This window comes from Mixophyes fleayi, chromosome 1 (assembly GCF_038048845.1).
Source record: "Mixophyes fleayi isolate aMixFle1 chromosome 1, aMixFle1.hap1, whole genome shotgun sequence".
NCBI classification, from domain to species: Eukaryota; Metazoa; Chordata; class Amphibia; order Anura; family Limnodynastidae; genus Mixophyes; species Mixophyes fleayi.
The window spans coordinates 322124209-322139359 of NC_134402.1; the positions used below are offsets into that span (position 1 = coordinate 322124209).

General features: G+C 41.2%; 1 long non-coding RNA gene across 2 annotated transcripts in view; it reads right to left on the reverse strand.

The window, feature by feature from the left end:
- Window positions 1-15151, reverse strand: part of LOC142159198 (uncharacterized) — a 271377-nt gene that overhangs the window by 26810 nt on the left and 229416 nt on the right. The window contains exons 2-3 of one of the 2 annotated variants that reach the window (XR_012692925.1): window positions 12618-12921; window positions 10710-10794 (exon numbers count right to left, since the gene is read on the reverse strand). This is a non-coding gene — a long non-coding RNA (uncharacterized LOC142159198). Of the gene's footprint in view, window positions 1-10709; window positions 10795-12617; window positions 12922-15151 lie in introns of those variants that run through there. The other variant, XR_012692924.1, reaches the window with a different exon arrangement.

Consider the following 15151-nt stretch of genomic DNA (forward strand, 5'->3'; position numbering starts at 1 on the left):
AGATATTAAACAACGGTGACAGTTGATGCCCAATTTTTTAATTATATTGTTGGCGCTGTAAAAAATTGTGTTCCGGGCACACCACACTACGCAGTCCATACCCTTTTTTGGTGGAATTCTGACCCGTGGAGGGTTTTTTAATTATATTGTGGCCTCGGTACCAAATTGTGTACCGGGGCCACCACACTACGCAGTCAAGAAAGATAGATGCGTATCATAGATAAAGTACATTCAGTGTTGTGGGGCAAATTGAAAAATATTCAAAATGCACTGACATTTTCAAAAACAAGAGGTTTTCACACGCTGAAACTCCAACATGTATATGATGGAGAGGATGGAGGAGCAGCCGTATGTGCAGTGTAATGCAGACCTCATGAAGGTTTTTTATATATTTTATTGTGGTGGCCAGTGGCCAGTCCTCTACGCAGTCCAGATACTATTTTTGGGTGTAACTCAGACCTGTTGAAGGTTTTCTATATATTATATTGTGGTGGCCAGTGGCCAGTCCTCTACGCAGTCCAAATACTATTTTTGGGTGTAATTCAGACCTGTTGAAGGTTTTCTATATATTTTATTGTGGTGCCCAGTGCCCACTACTCTACGCAGTCCAGATACTACTTTTGGGTGTAATTCAGACCTGTTGAAGGTTTTCTATATATTTTATTGTGGTGCCCAGTGCCCACTACTCTACGCAGTCCAGATACTACTTTTGGGTGTAATTCAGACCTGTTGAAGGTTTTCTATATATTTTTTATTGTGGTGCCCAGTGCCCACTACTCTACGCAGTCCAGATACTATTTTTGGGTGTAATTCAGACCTGTTGAAGGTTTTCTATATATTATATTGTGGTGGCCAGTGGCCAGTCCTCTACGCAGTCCAGATACTATTTTTGGGTGTAATTCTGACCTGTTGAAGGTTTGCTATATATTATATTGTGGTGCCCAGTGGCCAGTCCTCTACGCAGTCCAGATACTATTTTTGGGTGTAATTCAGACCAGTTGATGGGTTTTTAATTATATTGTGGGGAACACTCCTCTACGCAGTCCAGAAAGATACCTCGTTGCAACGTTTTGTACTAAAAAAAAAAAAATATTGTGAGGTGTTAGGTGTTCAGAATAGCCTTTAAATTAGTGGAAATTATTGTTATTGAATGTTATTGAGGTTAATAATAGCGTAGGAGTGAAAATAAGCCCAAAAACTTGATTTTTACACTTTTTAGTTTTTTTGCAAAAAAAATCCGAATCCAAAACCTTAAATCCGAACCAAAACCTTTCGGCAGGTGTTTTGCGAAACAAATCCGAACCCAAAACATCGAGAAAATCCAAAACACAAAACACGAGACACCAAAAGTCGCCGGTGCACATCCCTAATTGTAACCAGTGGGAGGGAATACAGTGCCTAAAGAGAATCATCATACACTGTCACAATCATTATCTTTTGTCACATTCGACCATGGAAATTGACATATTTGAAACTTTTTCCAGCTGTATTTACATATTATAGCCTTCAATACCAAAGAGAAAATAATATTTGCAGAAATTTGTAACAATTAATATACTTCAATTACTTAAATACCTGGTTTGGATAAGTAAGCGTACCCTTAGAGTAACCATTAGAAACTTGCTAAACTTCCAAACAACACAACATGCTAATTGTCCTCCACCTGACATCAATTGCAGTAGTTTAGATTTCTTCAGAATAAAAACAGATTTTACTTGAGGATTTCACAGTACACGGAAAGGCAAATAATTCACCGTAGTTGTAAAGGTGCTATCAAAAGGCTCCCAGATAAAGTTGTGGAAAGGTACAATTTAGGAGTAGGATACCAAAAGATATCAAAGGCTTTTACTCTCCCTCTGAGTACCGTTCAAAGTATTATTAAGAAGTGTTAGCGTTTGAAACCACCAAAACCCGGCCTCCAAACTGGATGACAGAGCCAGGAGGATATTGATCAGGGAAGCTACCAAGAGGCCAATGGCAATTTTGAAGGACTTGGGTGGTCTGTATATGTGACAACTATCTCACAAGGTTTGCACAAAGCTGCCCTGTATGGCAGGATGGCAAGAAAGAAGCCTTTTCTGAATAGTGCCATATTTACTTTCATTTGCACTTGGAAGATTCTGATGCCATGTGGAAGCAGTTTGTATGGTCAGATGAGACCAAGATAGAACTTTTTGGACTGAACTGCAAGCGCTATGTTTTGTGCAAACCAAACACAGCACATCACCCAAAACACACCATATCTACTGTTAAGCATGGTGGTGGCAACATTTTGTGGGCGTCTTTCTCTTCAGCAGGGAGTGGGGGATTGGTCAGGAGAGAAGGGAATCTGCGTACATCCAAATTCTTGAGGAAAACATGTGGCTCTCTGCTAGACAGCTGAAGACAGGTCTGTCTTTCTGATTGGGCACACTGGGCAATTGCCCGGGGGCCCAATGGGCTTACAGGCTCTATAGGGAGAGTACAGAAGTAATTTAGGAAGAAAAAAAAACTTGTGAGTTTGCGGCGGTGATCCGGCTCCCTTCCTCCTCCTCTCCTCCCTGCTGCGCTCTTACTGAATGCTGGGCGTGACATCTCACACCCGACATTTTCAGTGAGGAGCGCACCGAGAGGCACCGTGACGGACAAGCAAGGAAGAAAGAAGAGAAGAAAGCGATAGAAAGGTAAGTGAAGGGGGACCAATAGCAGCATAATGGTGGGCACAGTGTGTGATACAGGAGAGACATGAGGGGGGGGGGCAAATAGCATAATGGAGGGCACAGTGTGATACAGGGGAGACATGAAGGGGAGCAAATGGCCACATAATGCAGGGCACATTGTGTGATACAGGGGAGACATATTGGGGGGGGGCAATTAGCATCATAATGGAGGCCACAGTGTGATACAGGGGGGACAAGAAGGGGAGCAAATAGCAGCATAATGCAGGGCACATTGTGTGATACAGGGAAGACATGGGGGGGCAATCAGCAGCATAATAGAGGGCACAGTGTGAGATACAGGGGAGACATGATGGGGGGGGGTAAAGAGCATCATAATGGAAGGGACAGTTTGATACAGGGGAGACATGAAGTAGGGCAAATAGCAGCATAATGGAGAGCACTGTGTGGGATACAGGGGAGACATGAAGTAGGGCAAATAGCAGCATAATGAAGGGCACAGGGTGTGATACAAGGGAGACATGAAGGGGGCAAATAGCAACTGATGTGGATGTAAGGGGCATATGGAGAGATCTGATGGGCATGCAAGGGACGTTAAGTTAGATTTGATGGCATGTGGAGTGGTGTGATGGGTATGTTGGCCAATTATTACTTTTTTATCCCCACTTCAACAGCTCCCTCCGTAGCAATTGTGAAGTTCTGTAAAGAAACTTTATGTATAGTCCATTAAATCTTCCTTTGCTGATATAGCAGTTGTACAGCATGTTTTTTAACATTTAAACACTGATTTTGGTTGTGTCGGTAGGAGACCCAGTGCCTGCTTTGTCCAGGGACCCATAAAGCTGTTAAGATGGCCCTTGCTGAAGATGGGCAAATGATTCACCTTCCAGCACGACAATGACCCTAAACATGCCGGCAATAAAACAATGCAGTGGCTTAAGGATAGGAAGGTGAAAATCCTTAGATGGACTTGAGGAGAGCAGACCATCACTGCTCAGCACAAAATTTTACTGAACTTGCACCATTCTGCAATTCTTCAAGGAGGAATGGGCAAATATTCATTCATGTTTATATTATCTGCCTCTCCACAAGCAAAAGTGCGCACCTAGATTGTAGAAGTGTTTCTCAAGAGTGGAAATTAGGTGAGTGGGCAACACGGTGGCTAAGTGGTTAGCACTTCTGCCTCACAGCACTGGGGTCATGAGTTCAATTCCCAACCATGGCCTTATCTGTGTGGAGTTGGTATGTTCTCCCCGTGTTTGTGTGGGTTTCCTCCGGGTGCTCTGGTTTCCTCCCACAATCCAAAAACATACTAGTAGGTTAATTGGCTTGTATCAAAATAGACCCTAGTGTGTGTGTGTGTGTGTGTGTGTGTGTGTGTGTGTGTGTGTGTGTGTTAGGGAATTTAGACTGTAAGCTCCAATGGGGCAGGGACTGATGTGAGTGAGTTCTCTGTACAGCGTTACGGAATTAGAGGCGCTATATAAATAAATGATGATGACGATGAGTAGGTGTGCACCTTGATGTTCACAGGGTGAACCATCTAAACACATCGGTACAAAACCAAGGTGTTTTACATTGTGCACCACAAATAAGGTACAGTGGGTGTAGTATATTTTATTGAATGCAGAGGGGGATTGTTGGTATTATGTATATGTTGCTTTGTGTGACAAACACTATTTAGTTTTTTGCTACACACAACAAATTGTGTATATGATATCTGAAAATATTTTCTAATTCTAATAAATAAAAAAAATGCTGTTTTTCCAAATAACCTGTTGTTTTTAAATTATGGAGCCTCTGCAGATAACACACATAAATAATAAATAATCACTGCGTTAGTTCATATGTACAAACTCATTGATGGCTCAGTTTTGTTGGTCTAAAGTCATTGTGGTACTCTTTCAGTAAATATCATTAATTCATTTATGTTGTTTTTAATAACTCTTTTATTTAACTCTTTAATTGTCCTAATTTTGTGGCTGTAAAATGGTTAATAATGTGCATTGATTGGTGCCATGTTGTGTTCCCTAAAATCCCCTAGCACAGCGGGAGACAAATTATTTCCTGCATCGATTCGGTCCGTTGGCATATTTTTGCCAGTAGTTTCTAAATCATCCCCGTTCTAGCATCTCCCTAATGGGAACCAGTTGGCTCATGAATCGGCCAGGCTTATTTCAAGTATTCTGGCTCCACCGTAGAAAGGCTTATTGTTAGGGAGGGGGTCATCCTTTCACTTTTGCTTGACTTCCTCCTAAATCATACATTAGTACACATAACTTGTTTCTATCTCTCTTGTTCTCAGTTTCCCACTCTAATTGCCTCTGCTACTAAAACTATTGGGCAGGTTTGAGAAATCAACTCTTACATAATAAAGGTGAATGGAATGAATTAAAACATTTTTTCTAACGGCTTTTTTAAACTTTTCCCTTGGTATGTAAGCTATTTACTGCTACTGCAATTTTTTTTACACAGCATAGGACACAAGTGTCATATTGTATTATTTCTAGATAACATACCCATTACACACTACAAGAAAATGAGATGTCTCAGCTAGACTACTTGTTACATAATTGTAATACTTTGAAATTGTTGTTGCAAGTTTACATCTACAAGTGTACACAAGCTGCACTAATAAAGTACATCCCTGTAACTGACTTACTGTATCCTGATCTTGTTATGCTGCCTTTGTCATTTACATAAAACAGGGAAGACAGTGGCTCTTAATATTTACAATCCAAAACAATTATAATGCTTTGTAATATTGTCCTTAACATAATCAGCTGTTCTAGGCTTTAGGTAGGCATAAGTATGACATTACCATATTAATAGGCTTCTTTCAACACGCTCTAATCTCTGGGGGCCTCATAAAAAAACAATAGATTTTTTTGGTCAAATAAAAGCTTATTTGAAATCAAGTGTTTGTAAGCAAGGTGTTCTCTGTTTTCCGGCCTCTATAATCTTGTTCTTACATTTCAATCGGGATCCAAGAGTAGTTCGGCGGATGTCTTATGTTATTGTCTTTACTCTTATGACCAAACCGCCATCTCTGAGGATCATCCCATCATAGATCCCAGATGTATTATTACTGTAACTCCAGATGCCCCTGTGGATATGTCACCAGGTAAAACCTTTGTTACCTCTCAACTTTGTTCCAAGCTACTACGCTGGGTTCATGCCTCATGGTTTAGTATGCTGAGGGCAAGAAGTTGGCACAAGATCTAATTTCCAGATATTACCGGTGTCCTACTCTTCCTTGTGATGTAAAATAATTCATTGCATCCTGCTCCATTTGGGCCCAACACAAGATTCCTCACCAGAAACTGCTTGGCCCAATACTCCCTGGACCCATTACTCCATGGACTTTATTACAGACAAGACTCCTAGCAAAGGATTCAATAACATCAGGGTGTTGGTTAATAGGTTGTCTAAGGCAGAACACTTTGTCCCTTTAAAAGAGCTTCCTCATGCTTTCACGCTTGTAAACCTCTTTGTGAAAGAGACTTTTAGATTACACAGCTGTCTGCAAGAAATTGTTTCCGATCGAGAGGTACAATTTATAACTAAATTTTTGGTTAAACTGATCTTTCCCACCAGCTCTCCTCTTTCTTCCATATCCGTACAAGAGCAGGGCCAGTATGAAGTTGAGTAGAGCCTAGATTTCCGTGTATCTAAGGGTGGTTTTCAATTCCTGGTAGACTGAAAGGAGTACAGGCCTGATGAGCCTTGATAGGCTAAAGTTATAGATATTCAGGTCCTTCAAGAGGTTCCACACAAAATATCCTGATAAACTTTTCAAGGGGTATCCGTGACCAGCCGTAATAGTTGGGGGTACTGTCAGGCTACACAGCTGACATTACAGAGCCTACCTAATTAAAATCTGCCTAATTGTTTAAAGCTGCTCTGAGCACAGATATGTGCCAGAGTATCAGGCTCATGTTCTTCAGCGCTCCTGAACTTATGTTACTTGAGCCTGTGTATTTCGACCTCAGACTGTTCCCAATGACTCTGACCTGGCATCCCTGCAGTCTGTTAGTGTAACAGCCCCGGCTTGTCGACAAGTCCCTTAGTCTTTCACCAGCACCTCACAGCCCTCATTGGGCTTCAGCAGTGAAGCCCAATCCTCCTTGCGAGAGTCCTTGGTGAAGACTTGGTTCGTTAGACTCCGCATCTCAGTGATTGCCAACACAAATTCAGGTTGGTGTAATAAAATCAACAAAATACATCTAAGTTCTGGCAAATGAAGCTTGATAAGTTGGCTTGAAAGTTTGGAATTATAATGTATTTTCCTTTAAAAGGGTTGTGTTAATTCCCCTATTTTTTGCCACCCTCCCCTCCTCTCCCCCCACACTCAAAGAAATCTATATCTGAAAGGAGCTGTATCCTATCCTAGTAGATTGAAGTCTGAGGACAGCTCTAGTCCTCCAGAGCTGGATCTCTTCTGATCTATGTGGGGAGAAACAATGCAGTGTAACTGGTCTTTATTGCTAACTGCTCTTCCCCCTGCCCCCGCTCATCAAGCTGTATTGTCCTGCTTTCCAGCTGTTGATGGTCCATATTCAGTGCCGTAACTAGCCATTTTAGTGCCCTGGGCGAGACAGGGAACTGGTGCCCCCCATCCAAGTGGGAGTGTCAAACGTCGGGTGGGCGTGGTCAACCAACTGTGTGGGTGTGGCTAACACTTTACAAGTTCTAGATCGCACTGAAACCCCCTCCCTCCCCATTCTTCTCGGTCTGACTTTGTAATGATCTTTATGTAATAAGCCTCCATAGAATCAAAGTACTTTAAATGCAGCTATCACATGCTAGCTGTATAAAAAAATGAATTGGTTATTGAAATAAAACTCACTGAAACAAATTAAAACATAAATGTAACGGTACCATCTGTATCACACTGCCCCTTCATCCCACTGTGCCCTCCATCACAGTTTCTCCTTTATCACACCGTGCCATGGAGCCATCTTTATCACACTGTGCCCCCTTATCACCATCACACGAAATTAATAATTATTATATATATATATATATATATATATATATATATACACACATACAATAGAAAGAGCCTCCTAGTGTCCGCCATACAATACAGAGAGCATTCCTGTGACCACCATACTATACAGAGAGCATTCCTGTGACCTCCATACTATACAGAGAGCATTCCTGTGACCTCCATACTATACAGAGAGCATTCCTCTGACCACCATACTATACAGAGAGCATTCCTGTGACCGCCATACTATACAGAGAGCATTCCTGTGACCTCCATACTATACAGAGAGCATTCCTGTGACCTCCATACTATACAGAGAGCATTCCTGTGACATCCATACTATACAGAGAGCATTCCTGTGACTGCCATACTATACAGAGAGCATTCCTGTGACCTCCATATTATACAGAGAGCTTTCCTGTGACCTCCATACTATACAGAGAGCATGCCTATAACCGCCACACAATACAGAGAGCATTCTTGTGACTGCGATACAAATAAATACCTCACCCATCAATAAATTAAATTGACCCACCAGCACCCCACAAATAAAATAGTACCCATTAAATAATTAGCCCCCACCTAAACATCACCATTAAATTAATAGCCTACCTCCCACCCATGTACTAAGACACCCAACCTCGCTACCCTCATATCACACATTACATTAATACATCCCCCTTCCCTCACACATTATGGCAGCATACCCCCCCTTCCCTCATAAAGCATAGCAGCATCCCCCCCTCCATAATAGCAACTCACATCCCCCCCTCCCACCTTCCATAATGGCAGCTTACATCCCCTCCCTCCTTCCATAATGGCAGCTTACATCCCCCCCTCCCTCCTTCCATAATGGCAGCTTACATCCCCTCCCCCTCCCTCCTTCCATAATGGCAGCTTACATCCCCCCCTTCCCTCCTTCCATAATGGCAGCTTACATCCCCCCCCTCCCTCCCTCCATCCATAATGGCAGCTTACATCCCCCCTCCCTCCTTCCATAATGGCAGCTTACATCCTCCCTCCCTCCTTCCATAATGGCAGCTTACATCCCCCCCTCCCTCCTTCCATAATGGCAGCTTACATCCCCCCCTCCCTCCTTCCATAATGGCAGCTTACACCCCCCCTCCCTCCTTCCATAATGGCAGCTTACATCCCCCCCCTCCCTCCTTCCATAATGGCAGCTTACATCCCCTCCCTCCTTCCATAATAGCAGCTTACATCCTCCCTCCCTCCATAATAACAACACACACCCCCCCCTTCCCCTGCTTTGAAGCTTACCTTCTTTATTCCTGACCAGCCGTCGCTGCCTGGCTCCTCTCTGCTTCTCTGCTCCTCTGCTGCCTAGCAACGTCATGACATCAGACGCTGAGGCAGAGGGCAGAGTTCAGGAGGGGGTGGAGCCGGGTGCCGGCTGCCATTTTGGATGCGCCGGGCGGCCGGCAGTCTGAATCTGAGGTCTGTTTAATTATTTTTTTTTCCACTCCTCACACAGAGGCCGGTGCGCCCCCTTGGAACTGCGCCCGGGGCGGCGGCACCGCCGGCACCCGCCTCGTTACGGCTCTGTCCATATTTATCTTACCATTAAACTTCGACTCTCTTGGCTTTATTTTCCATCCACAAAACAAAGTAATGGTTAAACACCCACACTTACAAGTATAACCAGCTTGTGTACTTCTTGGGAGAGCAAAATGTTGAACCATTATCTCAGTGTCCACTGTGCAGGGAATGTTTGAGCAAGTAATCATCACCCCCCACCAACCCCCACCCCTTTTAAAAGGGTATCTATTTTTCATTTCAAAGCATACAAAAACAAATATGTATAAACTTACTCTGGAAAATACAAAGACCCACATCATCTTATTGTTGTTTTGGTGTCACACCAGAGTTAAATACAACATTCCTTGACATAAGCAATTCAATTCTGTCATTCAAACACTTTAATCCTGGAGCTTCAAGCACTTTTGTGGCAGCTCAGTTTCAGCTACTGTAAGAGATTTGTCTTTTCTAACATACATACTTGATCTTAATCTAATATTGGGAACAACCTTACCAAATTAGAGATGTCCGGCCATTTATTTGATATAAATCACATTCTTCAAGTGATAAAATAAAAACCGATTAGCATTGTTTCCTAATGTTTCTGTTCCCTCCTGGCTTTAAACAATATACAACACAGTGAGAAAGAAGAAGTTGTTCTTTTTACAGGTAGTTGGAACACTGTTACATCAATGTAACAGTAGTCTTTGGTTTCCTGACAAATTCTGTTATGCATACAAGAAAAAGGAGAATATATCAGTGCTTTGACAACTATCTTTTCAAACTTAATTGAAATATTGAGCTCACAATCATATAGGATAAAATAACTTTTATGTATTTTTGTAACAGAAGACACCAGAAGAGATAGTAATATTATTCAAATCATGTTATTATTTTGAGGATTGTAATAAGAAGGTTTGTAGTTCTGCTATAGTATAAATAAAAATTACTTAGTAAGTTTGTAGCCAGTTTTCTGTCTCTTGTGTATAACTGCAGAATAATACAGACGATGACTGAAGCAAACTTGCACACATATGCAAGGGAGAGCTTAGATGAGCAAGTTGCAAGTTGTACAGAAAATGGTTTGTGAATACTATATGTCTAGTTTAACGTTTCCCCTTTAAAACTGACACTTACCCAGTTTATAACTAGTTTAATTATCTTTACCTTGGCAGACAAATATATAAAGGTGAAGGCAAAACACGCCTACATAATAGAATCACTTCACACAAGTTACTTGTGTAGAGAGAACAGGTTTATTGTCCCTATTTGCTCTGACTTATTCAAAATTATCTCGAACACAGGACATATACCATTCATTCTAGAAAGTGCTGCCAAAGTATGCAAACTTTTACATATTGAGTTCTTTATATAGGAAAGTTAATGTACCCATCATGTTTCTTTAAGAACATTTCAGAATGGGACTAAAGGCTGTGAGTGTAAAAGAGAACTGACAATCAAAGATTTTACAGCACACAGGACAACAGAGCATGCCAAGTGATTCTAATTGTTCTGTGTTTGTACTACTGTAGTATGATTCCAGTGAACATAGCACCTCCTCAGTCTCCAATCTGAGTGCCTAGGGAAAGATGTATCATTGTACTTGTCCTGAAGAAAGAAAGACAGAAAAAAAAGATCTTAGGCCAGTCTCTCCCCTTTCACCGCTTGCTGAATGCTCAGAAATAAAAGGCCTGTTTAAGAGCTATCACTCAGAGCTTACAGGGTGCAGGGCAAGGAATTTCAAAGCAGCCAATGGCAGGCCACATAGGGGATAAATTGAGTGATATGTTTTTATGGGAAATGCTTCAGTTGCAAAAGACTTTAACAAGGTTCTACCTGGGGGTACATTTAGTAGAGCATAGTGGAAGGCGAGTGGGGGAAAAACATTATTTCACCAATTGAATGAACGCTTGGTAGTTATCTGGCATTTCCATTAGGAAAGATTAAATGTGCAGTCTTATTTATTCACCTTTATTTCAGGTGTAATGAAGAGAAAGAGCTTGATCTTGTAACACATTCTCTGCTATTAATAAACATTTTAAAGAACAATTAATTCTTCACTCCAAGAAAGGCCTTAGACGTTTGTTGTGGCTGCAACGATATTAAATATCTTTCAACACTAAACAGAACAACTACAAAGTTGAAGGTGTTATGCAATTTATAGGTAGTTGCTCTTGGGCTTGGTTGAGGCTCATCAAAAAATAATGTTGAAGAATTATACAATAAAAAAAATAGCTTTTTTTTGTCACAGGAACACAGGCGCATGTGTTTTGTGCCATTTCAATATAATTTCTGTTCCCTTTCTTAAGTGTATTTTGGCACAAAAATTCCTTTATGCATTAAAAATGTGTAAAAAAACTGCTCTTCATTCATCAATGTTTTTTAAAGCAGTCACTGTCACACTGCAGAGGTGACAGGGATACTGCACTATACTATTTTCTTCCATCATTTAAAAACTCCAAAGAAAAGCAGAGTAGACAGCATTTGTTAACTTCTTATTCATGAAAAGGCATATTACAGCCAAACAACTATATATTTAGCCATATTCATCTCCAGAGGTGGAAATAGAGAGTTGTGGGCACAGGTGCAAAAGTTTGCTTTGGGCCCCAGGCACAGGGCCCAGCCCCCCTCACACACACACTCACACACACGCATGCATGTACGCTAAAGCAAAAAATGGATAGTATATTTCTGTTTTGTTTACTTCAAACTTCAAGCATAAAAATATAAATTTATAACATGTGCCCATTTTGTATCACACTGTGCCCCCTTCTGTATCACACTGTGCTCACTTCTGTACCACACTGTGTCCCACTTCTGTATCACAGTATGCCCCCCTTCTGTATCACAGTATGCCCCTGGCCTCCTTCTATATCACACTGTGCCCCTGGTCCTCTTCTATATAACACTGTGCCCCTTCTGTATCGCACTGTGCCCCTTCTTCATCACACTATGTCCCTTCTCCTTCACACTGTGCCCCCCTTATGTATCACACTGCTCTCCCCCTTGTGTATCACACTGTGCTCCCCTTCTGTACCATATGGTGACCCTTTCTGTGCCATACTGTGCCCCCTTCTGTATCATACTGTGCCCCCTTCTGTATCACACTGTGCTCCCCTTCTGTACCATATGGTGACCCTTTCTGTACCATACTGTGCCCCCTTCTGTATCATACTGTGCCCCACTTCTGCACCATATGGTGACCCTTTCTGTACCATACTGTGCCCCCTTCTGTATCATACTATGCCCCCTTCTTTACCATACTGTGCCCCCCTTCTTTACCATATGGTGACCCTTTCTGTACCATACTGTGCCCCCTTCTGCATCACACTGTGCCCCCTTCTGTACCATACGGTGACCCCTTCTGTACTATACTTTGCCCCCCCTTCTGTACGATACTGTGCCCCTACTGCCTCCATTCCTTTACTTACCTTTTACTTGGCCATCTTTTTTCTCTTTCTCTTCTGTCTTCTTTCTTCTTGCTTGTGGCTCCTATCTCTGTCGGTCTTAACTGACAATTGACATCATGCCTAACATGCGGGGAAGAGGATGCCAGGTCCCGGGTGCCGCAAGAATGGTAAGTATATATATATTTTGTTTCATTTTAAATGGACGCGGGCGGTTGTGGCAGCAGGCCCCATTGTCGTGCACCGGCCGCACCACCTGATGTTCCTCCTCTGTTCATCTAAACTGAAGGGCGATTGTCCTCTTGTACAGCTAACAGTGTCAACTGGACTACAGACAAAATGAAAGGAGAGATTTCATGGTTAGAATTTATGTTAAGATTTAAGACAGCAAAAAAATTAATAGCAAAAGAAAAACATGAATTTGAAATAAAACATTTGACTAGATATCTCCTTTAAACATAATACCTCCAAATTGTCCCGACCTTGCCCAACTTGAAAACCCAATGTAAAGCAATGCCGGTCAGTATTTGTGTACAGAATGCAAAGGCATGCAATATTTAACTTTCATACATAAAATATTACATTTGCACCCCTTACAGTGCAACATTGCATGTTCAAAAGCAAATTTAACACCTAGACAACATTTGTACTTACCTCTAAACCGGCCCCAAAGACTGTACATCATATTCTTCTTAATCTTGTTGATATATGCTAAATATTTGTATGTTAGGCTAATAAACACTAGTCTGCTGCCTTCTGGGAAAGTATGAGAACAAAGTTGTTCATTTCATCTTCAATACTTCTCACAACTAAATAGCCCATAACCCCTCATCTTTCTTCTGCTACCAAAAATAACAGAACAGCAAAGGGTCTTGTTTTTTAAGTAACTGTAACTAAAGTCTTGATTGGCTAACGCAGTGGAAAATATGCTAAAAGCACTTGAAGGGAACGGAGCGTAGAGTGGAGGGGTAATTTAGTCAATGCGGCCTAATCTCCCTCACATGAAATGGCACGGCACAGAATCTGTGTGTCAAAGAAACTGCTGCTTCCTCAACCGCAAACACAGCGATCCCTTCTGCTTGGGTTCCAACTCTATACATCTGACCTTCTCTTCACATGTAGCCCCTGGTGCTTGTTTATTGTATGTATATTTCATTTACTTCACTTGGACAGTGTATATAGTGCTGTAGGAGATTGCAAGTGAGGAGAAAAAAAGTCCACTAATACATACTCACAGTAGATATGGAAAGGAGCAGTTCCTTAAATAAAAGGGATATCTTGTTTCAAGGAGTTCACAATCTTGTTAACGTGTAGGCGTCTTACAGACAGGGTAGAAGTGCCCTGATTAACAAGTGCAGGCTTTTGAAGTCAAGTGCATCTGGAGTTAGTTACATAGTTAGTCAGGTTGAAAGAAGTCTATCAACTTCAGCCTTTGTCACGTTTAGTCTCTGTTGATCTCAAAGAAGTTACAGAGAGTCAAATGTTGGCATTCATGTTTGAAAGCAGCCCTAAATGAAATGTGAGTATTATTAATTATTTGAAATATACATAATCGTACCTGCATGTACACATTTTATTGATGTAGTAAAAGATTTTTTTTTTGCTGTAAATGCCATTCTTACTTGCACATAAATCCTCAATAAGCCTTCATTCACCTGAATGAGCACAGGTGGTGACTGTGTTATATAAATAATTACATAATAGTTTAGTTTAAGTCTTTGTTTATGTTAGGATAGGGCTACACAAGCAATTTGTGAAACGCAACTAGAGTCACATGCAAGAAATACCACCTGTGGTTTGTTGGGTTGTGTATGAGAAGTTGACAATTAAAATGTCTACACCAAAATGTCTACAGTCATAAGGTCGTCACAGTTATAATGCTGACAATCATAATGTCTACATATTCATTAGGTTGACACAGTTAAAATGTCGACATGTAAAATGTGTACAGTGTTGTAAAATCTACATCAAAATGTTGACATAAAGCACTATATTTAAACAGCAATACATTAAAAAAAAACCTGAACTAAATGTAAAGAAAAAACACCCAGCATGCCCGCTCCCAACCCACTCAACATCGTAACCAACCCTGGTGCTGTCAGCCTACTAGGGATTTTTCGCAAGACAAAAAACCCTGATAGGCGATGCAAAAGTAAATCAGAACAAAATTATCTCAAACTACTTATATTTTTAATATGGGGATTTCCCACGGTGTGAACTCCTTTTGCACCAGGAGTCGTCTATCGAAGAATGCTTGACAAAATAAAAAACCCTGCGACGCAAGGAGAAAGAGAAATTAGCTCTTAGCGGCCGTAGTCATATTTATAAAATGGTCTTGAGTTCAAACCATAGAAAATCCCTATGTTCTAAATATGACTACTGCTACTAAGAGATCTTTTTGTGGCAGAGCTTTTAGGAAGTCTTGTGTCAGGGTTTTTTTTTTGCCAAGGATTCTTGGATTTATGACAGATGAAGACTCTGGATTTAGGTGAGAAATAAAGAGAGGGAATGAGGGATGTGTATGGGGTGTTTTTATCTAAATTAAAATAATTTTTACA